General features: G+C 41.9%; 1 protein-coding gene across 11 annotated transcripts in view; it reads right to left on the reverse strand.

Annotated features, from left to right (window-relative positions):
- Positions 1 to 26,450, reverse strand: part of SOX6 (SRY-box transcription factor 6) — a 602,500-nt gene that overhangs the window by 360,137 nt on the left and 215,913 nt on the right. Inside the window, exon 1 of one of the 11 annotated variants that reach the window (XM_084771672.1) lies at positions 14,863 to 14,956. The exons of the other annotated variants lie outside the window; for them this stretch is intronic. The gene's annotated coding sequence lies outside the window, so the exon portion shown is untranslated. Of the gene's footprint in view, positions 1 to 14,862; positions 14,957 to 26,450 lie in introns of those variants that run through there. 11 annotated transcript variants of the gene reach the window in all.

Genomic DNA, 26,450 nt, shown 5'->3' on the forward strand with positions numbered 1-26,450 from the left:
ATTGGGGTGCATACAGAGAGGTTAACGCCTGCTTTGCTGAGTAGTGTGGTAGTTGAGGTTAGTGCTACACTATTGGAGATTATCTGCTTCTTCACAAATCATTAAACGTATGCCCTGATCAAATAAATACAGCAAAGGGTGCAGGAGGGATTCTGGGGCTCGGGAAGTCCTACAAAGCATCCCACTGCACAGGAAGAAAGTGCATCCCCTTCCTGCCTGAGGGCTTTGACAGTCCTTTGGGGATCTGTTTGTCCTGAATACCAAACTCTCCAGACCCTTTCACACTTTTACCCCTTCGCAGTATACCAGCTGTGCACCGTGTACTGTAAATTGTACACTGTACTGATGGTGAAAATTAGAACAGATGCAGATACACTCTCCCCCAGAAAAGCACAAGGGCCCATGTTAGAGCTTATGTCCCTGCTTACAGGAGAGTCCTCTCAGTTCAGGATCCACTCTACTCAGATGTCACTGTTCTTTCTAATCACTTAAGAACCAAACCTGGGTTCAAATTCTGCTTCCAACATTTACCAGAAATACAGTCAGGTTATTCAACTTCTCTGAGTCTCTGAATTTTTATTTGTATAATATACAAATGGTCCACCTTGCTGGACTGTTGCAGGGATGAGCACAACGCGCGCGCGCGCGCGCGTGTGTGTGTGTGTGTGTGTATGTGTGTGTGTGTATGTGTGTGTATGTGTATGTATGTGTGTGTATGTGTGCGTGTGTGTGTATGTGTGTGTGTGTCTGTGCATGTGTGTGTATGTGTGTGTATGTGTGTCCGTGCATGCGTGCATGCATGTGTGTATGTGTGTGTGCGCGCGCACACGTGTGTGTGCGTGTGTGTGTATGTGTATGTGTGTATGTGTGTGTATGTGTGCGTGTGTGTGTGCACGCGCGCGTGTGTGGGTGTGTGGGTGCACGCGTGTGGGGGGGTGTGCGTGCGTGGGGGGGGTGTGCGTAGGGGGGTGTGCATGTGCGTGTGTGTGTGTGTTTCAGCACAATGCCTGACATATGCTTAGTAAGTAGTTCTAGTTCTTTGTTACTTGGAGAAAATAGAAGTAATTGTTTAAGAATTAGGAAAAATAGGGCTGCAGAGATGGCTCAGGAGTAAAGTACACTTGTTTTTCCAGAAGATCATAGTTCAATTCCCAGCATCCATGCCAGGTGACTAACAACTTGTCTGTAACTCCAGATCCGAGGCCGGGGAATCGATGCTCTGGCCTCTGTAGGCACCTGCGTTCACATACACATATCCATGTGCAAACATATGCACATAGTTAAGAATAATATAAATACATTTTTAAGTATTGAAAATTAAATGGTAAAATTTCTATACAAACACCTATGTCATTATTTGGCAATGGGAGAATACTATTTTCCCTATTTATCCAATCTACAGTTCACAGTCAAATGTAAGTAGCAGTCTAGAGTATAGAAGAACTGATCTTGCTAAAGGACAAAATAATCATTGAAGAGAAAAAGTTTTGAGTCTGAAAACAAAGGTAAATATAGGAAGCTCAAATGCAGCTACAAAAGTTCAGAAGGCACATCAGCTGTGGCCACTCAGTACAGAGGAAAGAAGTCGCGACCTCCTTCAGCTTGGGGATGCTAATGGTGACCACTGTGAGCCATTGTGACACGCTAGCAAGAAAGGAAACTATAACATGACATCAGCTGCACACACACATCACACAAAACAGCAACAGGGATGCTTCTTTTTAAGTGTTATGTGTTACTATTATTGTGTGTGCAAGTGTGCACCCCCACATACGCACCACAGCACACGCCTGAACCAGCTTCCAGGAGTTCTCTTTCCATCATGGGCTCGAGGATTTGGACTCAAGTGCTCACACTTGTACAGCTTGTGTCCGCTGAGCCGCCTAACCCAGCAAGGAGGCGCATTAACACTGGGGCTGTAGATCATGGCAATCACCGTCATTAACTGTCTGTAGCTACTAACTTTTTAATTTACTGTTTAGGAAATCAGCATGCATAGTTAAACTATAATAAACAGACCAGATTCTCAAAGAGGAAGCCTAGAAACTCCAGAAGGCCACGTATGTATGACAGAGAAATCACATGCCACTTTTAGAGTCCTTTTCACATAACCTGCACTACCCCTAGAAGAACGAAGGTTTATCAAAGTGTGAGTGACATTAAAAAAGAAAGAAATGAAAAAAAGAAAAGAAATTCGTTATACTACAACAACAAAAATGTTATTCAACAAATTCACTTGAAAAGAATGCTTAAAAAACAGTCAAAATGAGCATGGAGCTTAAATTATGGCCCATAAGTGAATGCCTCTGTCGTTGTATAAGAAAATTGTGACACACCCTGATTATGGCAGTTTTTTAAAAAGCTTAAGCAATCCTGGGGAAGAAGAAAACACAAGGATAAAATGGGAAAAGTTGAGGATGCATCTTCATAAATGAAATGTACTATACCGTCCATATGTAATAATGCTGCTTTGGCAGACCTCACTATTGCCATCAATCACTGACACTGCACAGATGAAGAGAAAGGAGAAAATCAGAAATCAAACTGCACTTCAGAAAAGAGCCCATAGCAAAGCACCTGTTTCCGACTCACAGCGCTACCTCTTGGAATTGTCCGCCCAGGAGAGATCACACCAGAAGATGGTTCCACTAAAAAAAGTGACTCTTCCTGGAAGTACAAATCATGTTCCACCTCTTCACTAATCAGAGATCATACATTAAGAATGAAAAGCCAAACAATAAAAAGACACAAAGTCCTGGGACACTGTGAGACCCGGCATACGACTGCCATCACGTTACGGCTGTGGGACAGATCAGGCGACACGGGGCACATTCCAGCACAGACTGGACATGGCTGAAGGAAACGCCCATTGTGAGCCTGATCTCTGGCGGAATCAGAACGAGAACTTAGGCTATGTGTGCCCTGTTCCAACTGATACTCAATTCTCTCTTTTATGCTTTTCCTGAAACTTGATATGCCCAGATATGGTGCTTCGGCTGACCCTGCTAGCATGGAAAGACACTTCGTTCTTTTTTTTTTTTTTTTTTTTTTTTTTTTTCTCTCTCTCTCTCTCTGCCAGGGACTAGAGGTGACAGACAGCATATCTGAACCAGGTACATCCACATTTCACAGTGCAAAGAGGATGAATGCCAATCCATCTATAAGGTATTTTCAAAGGTGCTCCATCCTTGGCAGCATTACTATTTTCAAGTCTTATTTCTGTCATTTAAACGAAAAAAAAATGTTTCTATTAAAATAATGGTAAAGAAAAAATTAATGAAAACAAATATCTTCCCTTTACTATTATGTCTGGGAGGATATTTTAATCCATTTTAAATTGGATATACCCAAGTCTTAGAAATGCAAACTCCTGTGATCACAGGAGACCCTGGGAGTTTTGAGATCTTAAAGGAAAGAAAGGCATAATAAATAAGTTTCTGGTTCTGATTCATTTTTTTTCTTGTTTGAATTAATTAATGCTGCAGAAATCCCAGGCAACTGCTATTTCATTTGTGACTGAATTGAGTCCAAAGGAGAAAAATATGTAAAACATTATTTAATTAAATTTTCGCAGTTTTTTCCCTTTCTCACTTCCTCTCCCACCAGCTAATGCACATTGGAACTCAGAGGAGAGGGTCATGTTGGCAGCGGTGCAACCACCACGGGCAGCGCACCTGCCACGGGCAGCCTCCCTGTGAGCAAGGCTCCGTGGAGCTGGAGTCGCCACGGGCAGCCTCCCTGTGAGCAAGGCTCCGTGGAGCTGGAGTCGCATTGTTCTTCAGCTCAAACCGTTGAGTGTGAGTCTCATCTCAGGGCCTCACTTCAAAGCCTGATCAGCAGAATTCAAAGCTCACAGGAAGATTGCATGTATTGGTATGCATGCGACTCTTGAGGGGAGATGTGCTTTTCTTACTTCTTATTATTTTTATTTATTTATTTGGTCCTAATGTATGTGGATTTGCCTTTACCTTGGGAAGTAGGATAATATTGAGAATTCAAGAACTCTTTAAGTCCATTCATCTTTAATAATTGCTTCCTCAACGTCAGAAATAAAAGTGAAAGTTTCCTTTCCTGATTCCAAGTTGAGAGCTCTTGGGGGAGGGGGATCCCAAAGCAGCACCCAGCCTGCCAGTGTCCCGCTTTAGCAGGACTGCTGTCTCTCCGTCCCTGTGCACGGACGTCTCAGTAGACCTATGTCCCATGTGTGGTCCCTGGGCGCTTTCTGGTCTTGCTTCTTGCCACCTGAGCTCATATCAGACAACGCCTTCACATCTTAGGTCGTCGCTACTCAGTGATGTTAAATGTAGACGCATCTTGAAATAAAATGAAGACCTTTAAAAAATATTGATAACCTCTCTCTCATTTCCAAAAATTGATTTGCTTGGCTAATGGGTAACGTAAGCATGGGGCTACTTTTTAAAAAATGGACATATTAGAGTTGTGCACAGGGGTAGTGCTTGCCTACCATGGGTGGGGCTCTGGGTTTAATCTTCAACACCACAAAAAGAAAATTAAAGTGCTAGGTTTCTTCCCTGTCAAGACTGAGAGCCAGGCTAGATGACTGCTATACAACAGTTTGCACAATTGCTCTCCAACTTGACATTTCAGGAAAGATCTCTTTTTGATCCTGGAGTTTATTAATTCAGATTTGCTGACCAGCAATCAAAATTAACCATCCTCCCAGGGAGGGATGACTAACACAAAAGACCTTTTTAAAAGCCATATTGGAACCTACTACTCTGGAAGCTGCCTAAAATATACACATATGTAAAGAGGGTAAATGGATGCACAGTGGGGGAGACAACTCCCCAAGTAGATTACATCATCTGCTGCCAAGCAGAGCTCCCAATAGCAGGAATAGGTTATGTCTTGTAGAACTGGTGGCTAACGGCATCCTATGGGCCCCACCAACCTTACAGGCTGTGCTGATGCCACTGGCTCCACTCCACAACAAGACGGCAAGGCCCTGTTCCTGAAGACACCCATGACAATGGCATCAAACACTGAGAAATTTAACTGGCGCTCCACTAGTTTCACCCCTACTGACACTAACCATCAGAGGTGGCCTCACAAAATTAGTTAAAGTGTCCTCTTTCTACTTTTTTGCAATGTTTTTTGTAAGGTTCATGGGTTTTTTCTTAAATATTTGATATACTTTACCAAATGAAGCCATTCAGGCCTGGAGTTTTCTTTGTGGAATCTTTTAGTTTGAACTAACATTCAAATATGTCTTTAACACCAAATTTTAATTTATATTCAAATTTCTTTCATATACAAAGCACTATTTAGATTTTCTGATTTATCTTTTATCACTTCTGGTAAACTATATATTATGCACTTAATTTACTTCATAAGCTGTGTACTTTTTGTTCTAAAGCTATTCATACGCCTAGGACCTAGCTCCATGACACGGTGGGAGCTGCTGATCTTGCCTCTGCCTTCCAGTTGAACTTGTTACAACTATACACCATTGTGAAAAAAAACAATTTTTATTCTTATTTTATCACCTATGGTGTGCATAAATGTGCTTTGCCTTGTATTTACGTTGCTTGGAATTCAGTGATTTTCTTAAGTCTGTGCTTTGGAGTTATATCTTCAGAAACTCTCTCCAGGTTCTATCACAACAACCCAGCCTGGAGGCTCGCCTCCTGCTGAAGCCTCGGAGGGACAACCTTGCTCAGTTCCCTATGTTCTTCTAAATGTCTTTCAAGATTTCTCTTGCTTTAAATGTCTTGCCAACCCCTTTAAATAGTGTGTGTGTGTGTGTGTGTGTGTGTGTGTGTGTTTTCCCAAGGAATTTTAGTATTTTTAATCAATTTTCAATGTTCACTTGGTATGCATATATGTAAGTTACTGTTGCACGTCTATGCCTATATATGTGAAGGCTAGAAGTTTTTCTCTATGACTCTATTTTTCTGAGACATGGCCTCTCATTGAACCTGGAGCTTACCAATTTTGCTAGACTGAATGCCAGTCAGAAGGAATCTTTCTATCTCTGCCCTCCTCCCCTCACATCCAGCTCCTCCCTCACACCCAGCTCCTCCCTCACACCCAGCTCCTCCTCTAACACTCAGCTCTGCTGGGATTTCAGATACTCTCTTCACCTAGGATTTACATGGCTATGCAGTGTCTGAACTCTGGTCTTCATTGTTTCACAGCAAACTCTTTACCAGTGAGCCCTGAGCCATCTCCCAGCTCCCCTAATCAATTTTCAGTGGGCTCAGGTGGCCTTTTCTCACTACCAGCCACTCTATCCATAAAGGCATCTTAGATCTTCTCAATAAGAAATTAAATGGTACCTTGTAGAGGACTTTCAACTCAGAACATGGCTTTTCTAGCAAGAGATCACATCCAAAGACCTTCTAGGTCTGTATGATCCGGCTGAAATACAGACATGCTTTAGTCCCAGGAGACAGGGGTGGTAAAAAGATCTCAGAGTTTAAGGTCAGCCTGGTATAGAGCAAGTTTCAGGTAAAGAAACGCTTAGGTCCAGGCATGGTGCTCCTAGCACTCAGGATACAGAGGCATGCAGATCTCTGAGTTCTGGTCAGTTTGAGACAGAAAAGCTGAGTTGAAACATACAGCCAAAGTTCAGAAAGAGGTAGTAAGGGTGAGCTTATTCAGCAGTTAGTCTCAGAGGCTGAAAACACTCTAGGCCTAGATTAGATTGTATGGAGGCTAGAAGCTTCCAGGACTAGGCCTAGGTTAGCAGAGGCCTTGGAGCAAGCCTTCAAGATGACAGTTAATCAGGAGAATAAGAGTTGCTACTTTTATAGTACCTTGCTTCACTCACATCTCCAAGCCCATATGCCACATATCCTGCCTTCCACTCTATTGTCTTTTCAATTAAGTGAATTCACTAGGATAGTGAATCCTTCATCTCTATTACAATTGTCAGTCACCTACGCTGTAAAAATCTTCCCTGATGACCCCAGACAAATTATGTTACTCCCATCCTTGACTTAGTATGTCTTCTATCACATTACTCTACATTTATTAGTTTATGTGTAAGTAGCTCATAAGTAGAATAAATACACCTGGTGTGAAGATGTGGGTTTCATCCCCAAAATGAGAGACAGAGACAAAGAGAAAGGATTGATGGTCTCCTTGATGCCTCAGATAGAACAACAGCAAACTGATGCTCAATCAGTGAGTTCATGAGGAAAAGACACCTGAGTCATCACCTTAAATAACATTCAATAAGCCACACCAATAACGTGTTGGGGAAGATAAAAAAATAAGACTGTGGGCAGTTGCATGCCCATATTTTTTCACTGTAAATGATTTAAAGAAAGATGTGGCAGGGAAGGACTGGTGTTTGCTGGGTACACAGGCACCGGGTCCCTTATCTACCCAGCGGGTGGCCTGGATCCTTTCCAGTCAATGTCTCCATGCCTTACTTATATATATTTAAAGATAACTTATGCTTTATCATTTACAAATTTTTAAATATTTAAATTTCATTTGGGGATCTTTAAGCTGAATAACTCAGATGTTTATTAGGTAGCAGTGGTATACTCATGGCATAACATATCAGGTAGAAGAATAAGAGATAAGCTCTATAAGCTAACACCATACTCTAAGCCATAACTTTAAATGAAAAAGGAATATGAAAAGAGTAAACCAATATCTGTGAACAGGAGGATTGTTACCATCCCACAAATAAAACTGCTTATTTCTAGATAATTGTATTTATTTGTATATCATTATATAGGAAGAGGTCTGGAGGGAAGAAACAAATTGAAAATAGCAGTTATGAGAAAGTAGTTAATCTTGGAAGGGAAAACAGAATTTATGCTGAAGAGAGACATTAAATAACTTTTTCTTCCTTTTTTTCAATAATTATTCACTTGAGAAGTGTTTGATAATTCTTTGGGAAATGTCATTTTTCTAGTCTATGTTAGAACTCACTAGGCTATAATTAGTTTCATTTTAAAATGTTTGTAATTAATTAATTAAATCACTTTACAGCCTGATCCCATCCCCCTCTCCCTCTTCTCCTCCCAGTCCTACCCTCACACCCCTCCTCCAATCCTCCCCTCTCCTTCCCAGAGGAGGAGAGGCTCCCAAAGGGTACCAACCCACCCTCACACCTCAAGTCATAGCAGGACTAGGCACATCCTCTCCCTGTGAGGCCAGACAATGCGCCCCAGCTAGGAGAAAGGGATCCAGGGGCAGGCAAAAGAGTCAGAGACAGTCCCTGCCCCCATTGTTAGGGGGCCAACATGATGACCAAGCTGCACATCTGCTACACAGGGTTGAGGGGTGCAGGTCGAGGTCCAGCCCACGCGTGCTCTTTGGTTGGTGGTTCGGTCTCTGTGAGTCCCCGTGGGCCCAGGTTAGTTGACTCTGTAAGTCTTCTTGTGGTGTCCTTGACTCTTCCAGCTCCCTCAGTCCTTCCTTCCAGTCTTCCATAGAACCTCCTGAGCTCTAGCCTACTGTTTGGCTGTGGGTCTCTGCATCTGTTTCCATCAGCTGCTGCATGGGGCCTCTCAGAGGGCAGTTGTGCTGGGCTCCCATGATGTGTGTCTCAAATTGGGCCAGTCATTGGTTGGCCATTCCCTCACCTCTGCTCCATTTCTATCCCTACACTTCTTGTATGCAAGACAAATTTTGGATTGAAAGTTTTATGGGTGGGTTGGTGTCCCTCTTCCTCCACAGGAAGTCACACCTGGCTAAAGGAGGTGGTTCCCTGGGAGCCTCCCCTATCCCAGAGATCACACACACACACACACACACACACACACACACACACACACACACACACACACACACACCACAAACATTCTCTCTTCCAGTCCTCCTGCAACTCCATCCCCCATAGTCCTCAGTGAAGGAAAGCTGAAATAACAGAACAATGTAAGGCACTTAAAAATGTGATTCTTCTTCTTCTTAACACACAAATAGAGACCTGTAAAGGGATAAGTAACTGCTTCTTAATCTCCTCTTGCTAACTCAGCTCCTGTTTGTTTTGCCCAGCGCAGAGGCCTGAGCTCCAGGTCTGGCATCTTTGTTACACCCCACTGAGCTACAGCCCCAGCCCTGAAATCCCTGCCCTCCTGCTTCCATTTTTCTAACTACACTTCTCTGAAATCCACACTTTGTGGTTTGTAGACAGTTGATAGAATCTACAATCCTTCGTGGGCTAATGGCAGATATCACCTGATTAACTACATGTAAACATACATGCCACGTTTTTATTCCTAGTTTGAACAACCCAAAGAGCAAACGTGGGCTTCATGAAGCTCACGTACTAGAGGAATCCATAAATGTGGGTCCCTCGGGTCAAGTCATCCCGCTTTGGAGCTCGGAGACTCAAAGAAGAGAGCTTTTTCTAAGAATTAACATTGAACTCACTTGATGGAGCTCAGCATTTTAATCATCTCCTCCTAGTGGCAAAGCCTTCGCTACCTCAGCAAGGGTCCCACTGTTTCTTAGTCTATTCCAGCAACTAGAACAAGCCTCCTTCTGCACACGCTGGCGCTCCTTCTACACGGCATGGGCACAGCTCACACGCTGGCGCTCCTTCTACACGGCATAGCTCACACGCTGGCGCTCCTTCTGCACGGCGTGGGCACAGCTCACACGCTGGCGCTCCTTCTACACGGCGTGGGCACAGCTCACACGCTGGCGCTCCTTCTACACGGCATAGCTCACACGCTGGCGCTCCTTCTGCACGGCGTGGGCACAGCTCACACACTGGCGCTCCTTCTACACAGCGTGGGCACAGCTCACACGCTGGCGCTCCTTCTGCACGGCATAGCTCACACGCTGGCGCACCGTGAAATAAACTACTTCTCCTAGCCACATCCTTGCTGTCTCAGTACGGCATTCTCTTTCCCTCTCTGTGGACTAGGTACTGAACATGGACTTCACTCATACTAGCTCTGTCTGCTCCATCCACAGCCCTCTTTCCTACTTTTATTTTGCATCAGTCTCATTAAGTTTACCTAAGCGGGCCTTAAACTCATTCAGTAGCCCAGGAGCCTCTGAAGTAGCTGGGGTTCCAGGCCTGTACCACACAGGCTCTTACATTCTCTTAAATTCTATTCTTGAGGGCTAGCATGAGGTCAGGTTCTTTTAACCTCAGGAAGCTTCTGCCACCTACCCCAAACAATCATATGCAGACTCATTTCTCCCCAGCCTCTGTCTGACTGAAACACAGAAGTCTGGTCTTCTTAATTCACAACAGCTTTCTCAGGTAATCATTACAAATACCTTCTGGAATTCATCTAAAAAAAAAAAAATCCCACCACTTGCCACTTGCTACTTGCCACTTGTCTGCGTGTGTGTGTGTGTGTGTGTGTGTGTGTATGTGTGTGTGTGTGTGTGTGTGTGAGAGAGAGAGAGAGAGAGAGAGAGAGAGAGAGAGAGAGAGAGAGAGAGAGAGGCGGGGGCAGGGGGGAGACAGAGAGAGACAAAGAGGGAGAGAGAGACATAAACACAAATACCCCTCTCTTCCTCTTTAAAATAATCTAAATGGGTACCTTCCTCTGAAAAATTAAGTATGCGCCCAAGAGGCCTGCATCTTGTGCTATCATGTGGTTTCACTGTTTCCTTTGTTTCCCATCATGCTTGTGCCTTATTTTGGAGTGCTAGGACATCAGGCAAGGACCAAGACCATTAGAGTTCATTCAATAATCCTTAACATATAATAAGCTCAGTGATGTATCTTCATTGATTACAAGCATCTAGACAATTTGGTTCCACTTGTTGGAAATTGCTAACCACTTGGCATTTTTAGAAAATGAGAAAATTTCAAGTCAAGACAATGTATAGAGGCCATCTGCCAAAGCACTGAACACACTCTTTGAGTTAGGCCTTCAGGGAGCGTCGAGGGTAAGGGACTATTCATTTTGCCTAGGAAGCTATATCTAGGAATTCCTTTAAAAATAAGTTTAGTCTTGACTTCTCCTTGAGCTCTTGTGAAACAATGACAGCAAAAGCCTTCACAGGGGTCCCACAATAATTGTATAAGACGGCTGGTGAAATGGCTGTGTAGATAAAGGTATTTGCTGCCAAGCCCAACAACCTAAGAAAGATGTCAGAGAACCAAAGGATGGAAGGCAAGAGCTAACACCCGTAAGTCATCTTTTGACCTCCAAGTGCTTGCTGTGGCATTGAGCACACACACAAAATAAGTAAATAAATAATAGTAGGGAGAGGATATCAGAGGGGCTAGGAGAGGGGAAATCATAATCAGAATATATTATACTTAAAAAGCCTTTTTTAAATAAAAGAAAAATAGAGGTAAAATAATAGGAAATAAGTAAATAGTAAATTCAATAAATCTTTTAACTGTATAACTAATATGTAAAAACTTTACTTAAAAACATGGACTAATTCTCCTTATAAATTTCATTTTATCTTTTTCTGTACCACTACCAACAGCAAAAATATTTGAGTACAATCTCATAGCCTTGGACCTTAATTATAAATGTCAGCAAAAGTTTACATAGATTACAGAATAAGTATATTCTGACATTTGATAAGTCTCAGACTGACTTCATTTTCTTTATTCTCAAACAAAAATAACAAAAAACCTACCATTCTCCTGAAAAACAATCAAAGCTGTGTAGCAGAATGGGGACAACTGTCCCACCGTGGGTACTGCGGTGACAACTGTCCCACCGTGGACACTGCAGTGACAATTGTCCCACCATGGGTACTGCGGTGACAACTGTCCCACCGTGGACACTGCAGTGACAACTGTCCCACCGTGGGCACTGCGGTGACAACTGTCCCACCGTGGGCACTGCGGTGACAACTGTCCCACCGTGGACACTGCGGTGACAACTGTCCCACCGTGGACACTGCGGTGACAACTGTCCCACCGTGGACACTGCGGTGACAACTGTCCCACCGTGGACACTGCGGTGACAACTGTCCCACCGTGGACACTGTGGTGACAACTGTCCCACCGTGGACACTGCGGTGACAACTATCCCACCGTGGACATTGCTGTTCTAGTTACCTGCTTTAAAGCTCCGACAAGTGGCCTCAAGGCTTTTTATTTCCTCAGTCTTGAGTTGCCCCAGGTTTTAGGAGTCGCATCGCGCACGCCTACAACAGGATTATAGTCGCTGTGCCACCCCATCAGCCTGTAATGTGGAGGCTGAGTCCCTGTGCCAGTACAAAAGCTGCTGAGAATTCTAAAGCCAGGCAGAACCAAAGGCATCCCTACATCCTCTTCATTTCAAAGGCGCCCCTACCACCTCCTCACTTCATCCTTTGCCGACAGCAAAATGCAGAAATGTGTCTACAGGGCGCATCCACGCAGAGCAGCAGACTACAGGCCTCATTCTCAGAAACTCCCCATCCATCATATCAGTCTACCCTTTCTTCTTCCTTGTTCACTGCTTTCCTCTCCCTGGTAGTAGCAGATACTTACTGAATGCCTGTAGTGAGCATTGCCATGTATGCCACATGAGAGAAAAAAATTCCAGTGACAAAATAGGCTATTCCAAAGTAAAGAAACAATATTAAGAAGAAAATCACACCTATAAATAGATCATTTAAAATGGCAATATCTGCCAAGAGATAAATCAAAGGGGGTGGTAGGGAAAGGGTTCTCTAAAGAGATTACTTTGAGATGAGGACCAGCAGCCAAGAACACTACTTCACATGCCCACGACTTTAGAGCCATTTCTAGAACCCACAGGAAGAATAGGACTCTAAAAAGTGTCCTCTGACCTTCAGAAGTGCACTGTGGCACACAATGGCCCATATCTACTGCCTTTCCACAAAAACGAGTCAATAAAAAATTAATGGGTTAAATTGAAGAAAACTGTGACCTGCCTGAAACAGAAACTTGAGGAAAGAGTCAGAGTTATGCTGTCAGAGCCTGAAGAAGCCGCACCTCAGGGGAGAGGACAGCCTTCTGTGAAGACCTCTGGCAGGAGGTAAGTTGGAGGACACAAGAAAATAAGGGAAAACTGGTACCACAGCTGGATCAGAAAGGATGAGGACAAAAGCCAGAGCTGTTGCCAGGGTGGAGCATCAGGCTCTGTGCGGGGGAGCCATGACTCTCGGTTCTTGTTGCTTGGTTTGTTCTGTTTATTTTAATCAAAATATTGTGGGAAGCCACAGATCCCAAGGTTGGTAAGTGGGAACCTTCCTACTACACAGTGAATATGAAATTTAAGTCAAGTTTAGGAAGAAAACAAAAGAAAGGAGACATCAACTGAAAAAAAGGCATGAAGAGAGGAGGGGGCAAGACTGAGAAAGACTTCAACTTTGTGGTGATATTTTACTTCTTATAAATGTATACACATTTAACATGCTATATAATTGATCTCGTTTCTATGACTGAATTCCACAGTAACGTTTGTTACAGATTTAAGGAATGCAAAGAATTCGGTGGTTAGTCCCCTACTCCTCTTCTTCCCTGGTCCTGCATCAAAGTCTCTGAGGTTTAAGACAAGCATATCAAATTCACGTATTTTCCTTCTTATACACTCTAGTTCTTGAACCTTGACTCTGTAGACTTTTAATATCAGGTGCTAAAGAATCTTTAATTAGCCTAACTTTTGTTTTACCGTATACCTTAATCCTCACAGATTTCCAAGAACCACCGAGCTGATGTAAGGATTAAATGAGCTAAGACACACACTTAGCGCTAAGAACTACATAAATTTAACTAATATTCTTATTATTTCATTTATTATGCTCTGCTGTTCCCAGTCCTAAATATAGGCCAGGACATGAGAAATAAACATGAGCCCCATGGTGCTCTAGAGTTCTAAGCACGCACTTCTCATCGACATCCAAATGCATTCACAGACACACACACACACACACACACACACGTAGCATATGCTTCCAACTTTAAATTCACAGTTTTTTAAGGAGACATCAGCCCTAATGTAAGCATCAACTAATAAAATATTAATTTGAAGTGATTTTATTATTAAAAAGCATAATTTTTCAAAGGTGTTCATTTGTTCAACACAACTGCAATTTGAGGAAAGTATCACTAACTTCTAAGAATAATAGCATCATATTCAAATTATTTATTACACAAGATTTTGATAATACTCATTATGCTCCACTTACATTATAAAGGCTTATTTCTGTAAAATCAGGCAAAATTTCAACCTTATGGAATTGAATCTTGACATCAAAATTTTTTCTTCAATAGTAACAATCTTTGGTGGAAGAACATTATTAAAACCTTACCTTTTCACTTAATTTTCATTGTACAAATAGCACAGATCTTATCATTTCTCTTCCCTTCCAGTTCACAAATACAATAAAAGCTGTCTTTAGAAAAGAACTTTAAATTAAACACGACAAAGAAATGAATCCTGGGACCCTGAGATATCAAAACCTATGACAGTTTTTGTTGCCTCCGTGTCTGGAAAAGAGTTCAGTGAATCTTTATGTGAATGTTATACTTTAAATTATGCTTAATACCAAAGAGTGTGTGCTCTTGTGGGGGGAAAAAGGCACACACACACACACACACAGAGAGAGAGAGAGAGAGAGAGAGAGAGAGAGAGAGAGAGAGAGAGAGAGAAAAGAAAGTAAGCTTGTCACTGCGGATTCTTCAGTTTATGTTACTTGAGGTTGGACTTCGACTGTCTTGCTAATCATTCCTCCATGCCCACTTCCTTGTTCTTAATCACCAATCTAATCATGTGTTTTTTAAATTAAATATATTTATCCGCTCATGCAAACACTTTCTGTGACCTTCTCCCGACAGTGTACAGGGATCTAGCTCATCGACAAGAACAGTTGGAACTTTTTAGAAAGTTCCAGCAGCTTGTGAATCTATATCAGAGGTAATTATTCACAGACATCAACATTCTACCCCCTCGACAATGGATATAAAAGGTTAATGCCAAGTTCTGTTTTACTTACCAAGCTCCGCCATTCCACCCCACTGCTTGGACAATATTATCCACTCTTCGGATACTCATTCTTGCTAAGTAAAAGGATATTTCTTCTCTAGCTGGATTAATAATCAACTTTCTAGATAGTTCATTTGTAATTCTCTTCTGGTTAACCCTTAGCACGACAGCAGTCTGACTGCCCTGCTCAAACTAATCAATTTATAAAGAGGGAGGGAAACAAGGAAAATTAATCATGCAGATGACAAATGGAAAGTCTGGGAAAAAATGAGGGACACTTTGGATTAGGACAAAAAGAACCTGCCTCACAGTTTTACACAAAAGGTATAAGTGTTTGTTAGACATTACAAAAGCTCTTGGGTCATAAACACAGGAAGCAAGAGACATGAGGAGAAAAACCTAGCAGGTTTATAGCACCCCAGGCCAGCGCATACCAGTCCATGCTTACTGCTTTCCTGCACGCAGATAAACACAACTGGACTCTGCGCATAAGAGATCTGTTTCTTTTAGCGGAAAAGTCTGACTTTAACATTCTAAATGCTTTCTTCCTCCCCCAGCAGCAGCAGCCTCTAGGTCTCCTATCCCACAGTAAGTGCTTCCTGACAATTTAGGGCAATTTTCCCCAAATGTGGTCTGCAAACACTCGAATCTAAGTGATCTGAGATGCTTGTGAGAATGTAGACACCTGGCCCTCTGTCTCCAGTCCTGTGCGCCCCAGGCAGGTCTCATGTGACCCCTCTAGAGGAACCATTTCTGAGCTCCTATGAGAGATTCCAGTACAAATTCTGGGGACTAAGAATGAAATGATTTACTCTTGCTGCTGTTAGTTTGACCTTGACCTTTTCAAGATTTTTTTTTTTATATATATAATGTGCATGTGCATGCCTATGAAGGCCAGAGGCCTAGGATACCCGCAGGTACCAGAGTTACAGGCGGTCCTGAGCAGCCTGCCAAGGGTGCTGGGAACCAACTCTGGTCATCCGAAAAAACAGTGTGAACACTCAACCCCTGAGGCATCTCTCCAGCGCTGTGAACTTGACTGTCTGCCTTGATGGTAGACCCTGTGTTCTACTTTGCTTTAGTCTGTGTAAATGGGCTGGTCCATCTCAGACTGTGACCCTTCCTTCTCAGAGGCTGGCAGTCTTCCACATGCAGACCCTAGAAACTTAGAATCTATCCTTTAACTCCATTCGCTCCCTGGGGTCAGACTGTGGTCTAAGCTCTGGAGAGGCTTTTTTTTGGTCTGCTTTGTGGAACATGTTAGCCCCTCTTTTGTGCCTAATTTCCATAATGGTCTACACTTGCTGGTATCCATTGTCCAGTCTCTGAGTGACACGCTGTCTTACTGTGCCCATGTACTTACAAGGCTATTCCTGCCCTGCTGTGCCCTTCCCAGCTTTCTGCTCTGAAGCACAGTCACATCCAGAGATGGAGGTGAACTACTGAGACGCTGAAAAGACGGCCTACAGCCGGTGGTTTCACATGCCGTGTGGGAGCCGTGCGCACAGTAAGAATGAAGAGAAGTGGAGGCAGTCCTGGGGAAGTGAGTAGCAGCCCCAGCAGATGCCAGCCCAGAGCTGGTCCGCAGCCCAGGCCTGGGACTCTGGCTGGACCAGAGGCTCAAACAGCAGCACTGAAGGCTCAAAGCCACTCCATAGGGCAAAGCAAGATCATGCCTCAGAGATAAAACCAGCAAGTGTGACGCTAAACTTGTTTCATTGTAAGCATTTGTCTATTTTTGAAGAGTCTACTAACGTTGGTCAACAAAAAGATAACAATTTAATGCAGAGAGACGGTCATTAACTGGCTCAAACAGTGCTAACCCACTAGAACTCAAGGTGCACAGGCCTTTCCAGGCCTCTCTACCAGCTTCTAAATTTTGTGTCTAGACTGTCTCTTTTTTTGTTTGTTTCTCTGTCATCTACAAAATTAATATAATAAGCCATGTTTTATGTATCTTATGGTGCATTTTTATGATTAACTAATTGTGATCATTCTTAGTGGAAAACTTTGAAATTACAAATACCATATAAATATGTGACATAGCTATTGTAGCTAATAAATGGCTATATGCTTCATGATTTAAAAAAAAAAGGTTACAATTAACATATCCACAAATGACATTAAGTGTTGTTTTTGTTGGCTCATATTATTATCATTGTGAAAGGGGTAAATATGTAATATAGAATGTTGATGATGTGTTCTGTGAGCACATTATGTGATGGTGTATGTATGTATACATATGTGTATGGTATGTGTACTTCTTAGTGTGAGTACATGTATCTGCATATGAAGGAGCATGCACAAGTATGGAAACATGTACGTGGAGCCCAGAATTCTGTGTCAGGTGTGCTTCCTAAATATCTCTCCATCTTTATTTTTTAAGACAGGGTCTTGCTGAGCGTGAAGGTCACCTATTAAGGTATATCGTCAGGCCAATGAGCTTTAGGAGTCTACCTATCTCTGCCTACTCCCCCAGAGTTGAGATTACAGATGTGCCACCACATCTGGCCTTGGGTGTGGGCCCTGGGAATCGGAATTTACACTCTCATGTTTGTGCATCAAGCACTTTATCAACTGAGCCATCTTCCTAGCTGCTGTTATAGTATGTTAAGGAATGTATAAAATTAACCCAGTGAAAACAGTAAACAGGAGTTTGTGGAATGTTCTCCCTAAAGAAATGCTGAGAAAAGAGCCAATATTACTTAGAAGCAGGATATAGTAAAAATCATGCCAGATTTTAATCAGAGAATGTGAGATTGCAGACCAAAGCCTTAGGAGTCTTTCCAGAAGGACCTGAGGACGACAGCAGGGACAGTGATGACATCTGAAGCATAGAAACCTCCGCCTGAAGCCAGAGCTCAGACAACTTCATGTGAAATGCAGCAAGGAAACCCGCCTAGTAATCAACACAGTCAAGTAAGGTCACTTTACTCAACTAGGTAACAATGCCATCTGGAGAGATGGCTCCGCAGTTCAGAGTGTTTACTGTTCTTGCAGGGGCTGGGGTTCCATTCCCAGCACCCACATGGCAGCTCACAACTGCCTGTGACTCCAGCTCACAAGGATTTCCTGCATGTATATGACTCACGCAGACTCACACACATACATATACATAAATTCAAAAATAAACCTAAAAACTGAGAAAATGGAAGTCCTTGGCCATTGTACTAATTGGTTAATAAGTGTAGCCAGCATGTGTAGTAAATCATTAGCTTGAAATAAGCATTTCTATTTTCAAGTTCACTTAATTCAGTATTAGTATTTCGATGCTGAAATGTTGTTCTAGGCATGAAGGGTGGATGACTATAACTACCCACAACCCCCTGCGGCCACCGAGCTGGTATTCTGATGGGAAAGAAGGCCAAGAAGTTCAAGAGACGCTGAAAACTGGTGAAGCCCGAAAACACACATAAGCATGAGAGAGGTCAGGGACGCAATGCAAAGAGGACAGTCAAGGTAGATCTACTAGGGAGGTTATAGCTAAATAAAGACATAAAAAAGTGGTGGCAATCAAGAGGAGCTCATTTTAATTAATAAAAAAAAAACTACTTTAGAAATAAATAGAACATAGTTTTCCAAATTAACTTCTGTGTGACAGTGAAAATTGACAAAATGATTAATTCGTGGTAAAACACAGTATGGTGGATCATGTGCAGGCACGTGATGTAGTCATTTTAAATGTTCTTTTAAAAAACTATTAACATGAGAAAAATCCAATAAAATGAATCCAATATACAAATGTGCCTATGGTATGATCCACATGTGCAAAATTGTTTCCACTCTAACTATCTGCCAAGTGCCTGGTATAAGCCAAGCACAGTCCAGGGCATTCCCAGAGACAGAGCATGAACAAGCTAGTTACATTCTGTCTTTTCACACACATGAATGAAAGACCAAAATGAAGTGTACCAAGTGTCATGGAGGAGTGATTTTTCTTTAATATAAAATAATAAGATAAGGACATTTCCTTTTATGTCTAAACACTCTAGAGTTTCTAAATACTTCTAAGTGATTCAAAAATAAACTATGGCATTTATATTGATCTTATTAAATATTATGGTTCTATATTTGCTTCTGAGTACCTATATGAATATGGCACAAATTTATAGTCTAACCAAAGTCTCCCAGATGTATACTGCATTTTCAAATCATACAATAAATCTAATGTCTCAAAACACCTAATAAAACTGAATAACCACAGGTCCCTTTCTACAAATAGAAAAACAAGAAACAAAGTAACAAATCTGCTGCCATGGAAAGAAAGTGTTAAAAAGCATTAATTATAATAACATACTTGAAAGCACATCAGAGAGAAGCAAGATGGAGAAAGTGGGAAGACTCCGGTAACAAAGCTTCCTACCCAAAGCTCATCCCTCCAGAGTTATCAAGATGGAATCCTAAACTGCACTACCAGACTTGTTTCCTTCCTGATATGGGAATTTCCAGGTAAATTAGAGCTTCAATAGCTACCAAAATTTTTATGTAAATACCGCCACCATTACCAGATATGACTTTACCACACCTCCTTTCAGTCACTCAGAGAACCAGTAAGCAAGTTAAACATGTTTGGATACTAATTTCTCATTTTTATTTTTTTATTCAGGTTTTCCTACTTAGAGAATATAGCAAATGAAAGTCGTTTAGCTCTAATGCAGTGGATTTCCTTAGGCAAGTCATTTTCAACTAACCTCACTTTCTTCATTTCTTAAATATAGGAATGTGACTTGCTGATGACAAAGGTTTTGCAACTCTGGAGCTTCATGACTCAGCTATGTCAAGTCTAGGAGATCTTACAATGAACTAAAGGAACCTAGCTTCTCCAAACAACAAAGGTTACCACAGTGACAACAGTTTGCTGGCTGGTGGGAGACCTGGGATTAAGGGAGAATTTGAAATCTCCCCAAGCCCTGGACTATAAAATACACCAGTCCCGTCCCCTATTCATCCAGCTCTACATACTCACACACACACACACACACACACACACACACACACACACGAGAGAGAGAGAGAGAGAGAGAGAGAGAGAGAGAGAGAGAGAGAGAGAGACGGAGGGAGAGGGAGAGAGAGAGAGAGAGAGAGGGAGAGGGAGAGGGAGAGAGAGAGATTCACACCAGTACATGCATACACAGATACACAAATGTACATACATAGGCACATACACACACAGAGACAGACAGACAGAGATATAGCGAGAGAGAAACTAAATGTTTTAATATTGATATGGAGGGAAGAGAAAAGCCAGTCATTTTGCTGAACTGAAAGTATTTTAAACCTGGGAAGAGTGATTTGGTTTTGAGGATTTTAAAGAAATGGCACTGTATTCAGTCTTTTTCTATCACCATCCCCATATACAAAACCCCTAGTAGATCCTAAAATTGTGGCATTTTCTTAAGTACATAAAAAAAAAAATTGCACCACTATTGCAACAGCATCTAAACAGTTTCCTGTAAACTTTCTATGATGGAAGTCATAGAATTTATGGTAAAACCCTGTGGAGTGCTGAGACAAATTTCTTTCATATTTATCATTCATTTTATTCTGTGTGCGTTTTAAGGGAAACCTTTTAAGGGCACCAATAATGCAAGAGAGCGACAACAACTAAATTTATTGTTAAGTATCACATCATTGGTCCTCCAGGGAGCTCAAAGAGAAAGCTTAAATCAAGCTCCTCACATTCTGGAGAGGTTCCCAGAGATGTGCTGGCCACAGAGGCAAGCCTTGCAGAGCACACTGGAATCTCCAGACGGTGGGACGGTGACAAAGAAATGCCACTCTAACAGAGGCAGATTGGAGTCACTCTATTCTTCTTTCTTCTTTCTTTCCTTTTTTCCTTTTTTTTTTTCTTTCTAAAGCATAGTACAAATTCTCTTCCCACCCTCCACCCCCACCTCCTGTTTCACCTGACTAAACTGTAGGTATTTGTTCCATCACCTGACTTAGAGGCTGGCTTGAAATATTAGAGAGAGGGGGGAGAAAAAAAAAAACAATCTACCATTGTTTCACCAGACAACGACCTTTCATGTCCTTGAGGCTCACCATGACCTTTTCATCTTTCCTATCCCAATGGTCTCTCCTAACAACTAAAACTGCACTCAGTTGGGCTGAATTCCAGATTGTCATAAAAAGAACCCTGTCTTTTCAAAACAAAACCAATTTTTACACCAAGGTGGGGGAGAAACACAAGTCCATTGTTCCCTCCCAGATGGAAGTTGGAGTTACTAAGGCAACTGCTCTAATCCTCCTTTTTACCACCTTTTTCACATCGCTGGCCTATCAAGTATGCTACCTTTTAACTCATAAGCTCAAAAGCTGGTAGCCTAACTGGCTGCCCTAATTAGCTACGATTTTCACACTACAGACAACATGATGAGCTAATCGAAATTTGCAAAATAATGACGTACCTCCAGCAAATATTCCTCCTCCTGAGGCCCAGTCTTAGAATAACAATAATGAGGCCATTATTAGAGAAGGGCATTAAAATGCTGCACTGCTGCTAAACAGAGAACTTAATTGTTCTGGTCTTGTCCATTGAATCAACAACCTATTGTTGTGGACTTGAAAAATAAAGGACTTGAGAACGGGTGCCATGATGATTGGTCTGTGGCCACACCGGCCTCTGGAGAATTGTTTCCTTTTCAAACTCTTGATGGACTAGTAGTTTTGTTTAAAAGTAACATAAAAGGCGATTGTCTGGTTTAAACGAAAAAAAAAAAAAGTCCTATTTATTGAACCCTTTAGAAGCAGTTGCATGGATTTATTCCTGACCCCTGAGATAAAAACACAGTGTTCATAACACCACCGTTTATGGCGTCCTGTCACCACCGCCTACAGTAACTCGAGATAAGAGACTGTCTTTCCTAGCTACAGCAGGCAGGAAGGAAGTACTTCTGAGCAGAAAGCAAGAATGATAAAAGGTCAAATGCTGGAGAAAGCTCATTAATCTCTGAAAAGGGGACTTTAAAAAAATAATGCTCATCTAAGAATTCTGTGTAATTGCATGTAAAAGGCAAGCAGCGTTTCCTCCCTGCCCACCCCACCCCCAGCCCTTGAGAGTCTTGCCTTTGGTGAAAGACAATTCAAATAAAATGATTATTAAACAACAGAGGGAACATGTCTCGTGCAACCTGGAGAACAAGAAACCTAAAAGCTTTCAGGTCCCTCTTCTTGTGGTCACCTCTTGTCTGCAGCAGGGATAATAAAACACTGGAGTTAAAGGTTAACTACTGTAGGATTCTTAGCAGGAGAAAAGCCCTGTTTACACACTGGAGCAGTGTCTTCCATATGGAGCCTTAGCTTGCTTTCTGTGAGGTCAGGCCAGGAGCTCCATGTGGAACTCTGGGGTGGGGGAAGTATTTTGTTGTTAGTATTTGGGGTCTGTTTGTTTTTTAAACCAAGTGAAATCTGTATTATATTTTTAAAATGTATTAAATTGTAAATAAGACCTCTTGCTTCATTCAGTCTGTGCTTTGCTTCATTCATCTTCATCTTGTTAGGCTAAATTAATTAACAATCTCACTGCTGCACACTTTCTCTTTTCATTACATCAAATAATGGCAGGCATGTGGAGAATGCCCTCACCACGGGAATTCTGCAACTGCAGGGCCAGGAAGAGTTTCAAGGTATCAGTGTAGAAGTATTTATTCATTGTGCCTTTCACAGGTAACAATCAATTAAGCACCTAAATCCTTAATATATTACCATAAGAAAACCAGTTCCAAATAAAAGAAAAAAATAAACTAAAAGTTCAAGATACTTTAAATACACACACACACACACACGCACACACACGCACACACACGCACGCGCATGCATATTCCACAACCAAGTCTCATTGTACATTTCATCTAAAATAAACTTCCCCAATTTGGCAGGTGTGTTTTCACAACTGCAACATGCGGCTGCATGGAAGGCTGGAAAGACACGCCCCACACTGTTCCGCCCCTTGCTTTGGAATGTCTAGCATGTGATAAATTGCATGATTAGAACTGGTCAGTCCCATTATTTTAAATCTATGAGTGCAATGTGATCAGGACTTCTGTAAGTTTCCTTTTCATCCTGAAACTCTGCAGCATCTGGGGCTATGCAAATGGACAAAAAACGTAAAGCTCTTTTTAATCTTTTCCCTCATCAACCGGTGCTTCTTTCTCCAATCACAGCTTTGTGCGTGATATCTTTCTGCTAGCATTTCTTATTTAATTAAAGCAGACACTGACAGAAGGACATGGATTAGTACTGTAATGATGCATTTACTCAGATTAATCGGAGGCTCCTTTTAGAGTAATGGCTTAAACAAAGAACAAAAGGAAATTGTTATGAAACAGCCTTTTATCCCAGGCAAAGGTCGCATTATGAGGTTTTTAATTTTGTCAGCTTCTGTTATGTTCTGCCCTGCTAGTGGAACATGAGAAGTGCTTTTACCCCCAATAAAGCCAGTTATTAGAAAAACAGCCATTAAAGCTGCAAATTAAAATGTCTGATTTTAAAACAGGTTACTTAGCTTTCAGAATCCTCTAATTAGCATGTTGTGCATTGTTGTGAAGAAAAGAAGACTAAAAATGCTAATGACCTACCGCCAGGTGACCGCACTGCTGCACAAAGTAACAAGGACCTTCCCTGGGAACTGGATAAGTTAACCAAGGGTAAAATAAAAAGGACCTTCCCTGGGAACTGGATGAGTTAACCAAGGGTAAAGTAATAAGGACCTTCCCTGGGAACTGGATGAGTTTACTAAGGACAGGACCTAGCCAGTGTCCCTGGAACACAGCTCTAGGAACAGAAGGCCATAACTTCCGGGAAGTACTCTGTGAGGCTCTGCCAATATTAAAAGACTCTCAGCCAGAGTCTTTTTGTATCATCACTAAAAGGAAAGCCGACTTCTTTCTCTCACAAAAGAAAAGGAAAGGAAATAGCAGTGCTTTAGGAAACACTTACATAAAAACAACAGACTTTTGATTTCCAAGGTCAAAGTGCAAAGTAAAGAATCATGTGCCCAATAAAACTTGCTCTGCCTCTTGTCAACCACCCTCACCTCTTGGGAAAGCTGGACTTCTGTGTCGGAAGTTAAATTTCAATTGCTCAGCCTATATTCAGAGCATTCATTCTACACTGTTCTAACGTTAAATGGCCTGGAGGTTTACTTTTCTGAGCCACACTTTTTCCCTAACTCTACTCAAAACTAGTTGTTGGTTAAAGTTGCTGCTCACGAAAAATGTTCAGTCATGTGTCACACAATGACAGACAGGGACATGGAGTTCCACAGTGGCACATCATAGATGGAAACACTAAGTAATTTTAGGGGATTATACATCCCACAGAGAGGGTCTCTCACTAATCAGACTGCCATAGTAAGTAACTTTTGTCTTGTTTCCTACTGTATGTGCTCAACCCAATGGCTTGCGTCATTCTTTATAGATTGCATGGTTCTGTGATGGTCTGCAAGGCTACTGTACACTGGGTCCATGCACAGACTCGAGAAGAACTACCTTTAGCATTCCACAAACAGGACACCTACTTTCCACACCCAAGTCACTGAATGCTCTGCTCCCCGCGGCTTCTGAGTCCAGCAGTGGATGAAATTCTCTTTTTCCACATCCCAGCCAACGGGAAACAAATTGTCAGTGAGATAGCAGGAAATGAACAACTCGGGGTCATTAGTGATCTTAGCTGAGTTAGAGCCTTTGGAGGTGGGGTGATGTGAGATTATATGAAATATTTATGGCTAAAAGAACAATGAAAGATTTGACCACTGCAAAACTTAGTAGCTTAAAACAATTAATTCACCCACGTGTTTGCAGGTTACCTGATTTTAGGTGAGCTCATGAACTGACCTTGGATAACTGGCTTTTTTGGTGAGCATCTGGGATGGCATGGTAGGGACCAAGGGGTCACTAAACTACAACGCCTACAACTCTTCCTTCACAGGAGAGCTCAAGCTGACCAGTGTGCAAGCCTCTGCGTGTGCCACGTTTGCTCACGCACCGTTCCCCACACCAAGTTTAATGATTTATACTTCTCAGGAGGGAAAAGTCACCGTGTAATTTCAAGGCAAAGGTTTTGAATATGAGGAAGAATGAAGAATAATCAGATCTTTAACGTGTCAACCCTATAAAGAAGTCAAGGTCACTCAGATGATGCCCAAGGCTCTGCAGAAGTTTCTGACTCACTGCATTGTAACTAAAGTTGTCTAGACAGCTACTCAGAACTGATAGAATTTTCATTTTGATAGTGAGAAAAGCTCTTCACAAACAGTGAACAAACAGCCCTCTCATGTGTCGCTCCCACGGATTCCCAGGGGGGAAACTTAAGATTGTGACAACAATCCTAAAATGTGGCCTTGGCAAATTCAATGTGCATTTTTATGTTCTGATAGGTGTGAACTAGCTATACCTTAACAAAAGATTTCAAAACTACAAACTTCTGTGAACCAGAGTCTTCCATGCTACCATCTCTAAGTCTGAGGAAAGATCAGTCTAATACAGTGGCTTTCAGGTTCTCAATCTGTTAGTTGTGACCCCTTTGGGGGTCTGACAACCCTTTCACAGAGATAACCTAAGACCATGATAAAACACAGATATTTACATTATGGTTCATAACAGTAGCAAAATTACAGTTATGAACTAGCAATGAAACTAATTTTCTGGTTGTGGATCACCACAATGTATTAAGAGAACCATATTAAACAGCATTAGAGTTTGAAAATCACTGATCTTACAGATAATTAATCTATATTTTCCTCAGCTCTGCAACTCAAGAAATATAGTTTCCTTCCATAAAAAGGCAGAAAAAACTAAATCATAATCCTTTAATATAATAGTGATTCAAAACTACAAGATAAAGATGACATAGAATCTTTAATTGTTTTTAAACCTCTGTCTGTAGCACTCCCAAACCTATTTTTCCTCCAGGATCTTTAATATGATAAAGGAGAGCAAAGGAAACTGACTTGAAGGTATTCCACAAGAAGGTACACTTGAAGACAATTAAGAAGCTAATTTTGTGCTCTGTAAATTCTGTTTTTGATCTTGGAGGTGAAACAGTAAGAAAGGCATCCACAGACTCTGTCTACTTCCTCAAGTTGATCTGGCAGAGGCACTACATAACTCTAGGGGCTCACTTAAAGCCAATCACCAGTCAATCTACTCACGAATACCTACCTATTAAGAGTAGGAGTGATAACAGTGTAGGAATATTAAACCCCGTGGCTAGGGAAATCCGATCCTATAACATTGCTGAACACTTTCTCCTCTTAGCAACTGAAACAGCCAGCACAATGAGTACCCAGCGTCTTCTGACAGGGATCCCTCTGAGCCAGAGCTGATAAAGGTGGCTAAAGCTAGCACTGACTCTCAAGAAAATAAATATATAAATAAAAGTCAATGAGATGAAAGAGCAGAGAACAGAATACAGAGCTGGGATAAATACTGCTAAAGGCATTTTGAAAAACCCATATGGAAGCCTGTAACAGTGGAAGATTCCTAAATAGTAAGATGCGTGTAAGAACTCATAGCAAGTGTGACAGTATGCACAAGACTGCTGCAATCTCAAGCCAGACAAAATCCTAACATAGGTTCAAACGCCCTTCCTGAGGAGTGC

This window comes from Acomys minous (assembly GCF_964271855.1).
Source record: "Acomys minous genome assembly, chromosome: 2".
Classification (NCBI taxonomy): domain Eukaryota; kingdom Metazoa; phylum Chordata; class Mammalia; order Rodentia; family Muridae; genus Acomys; species Acomys minous.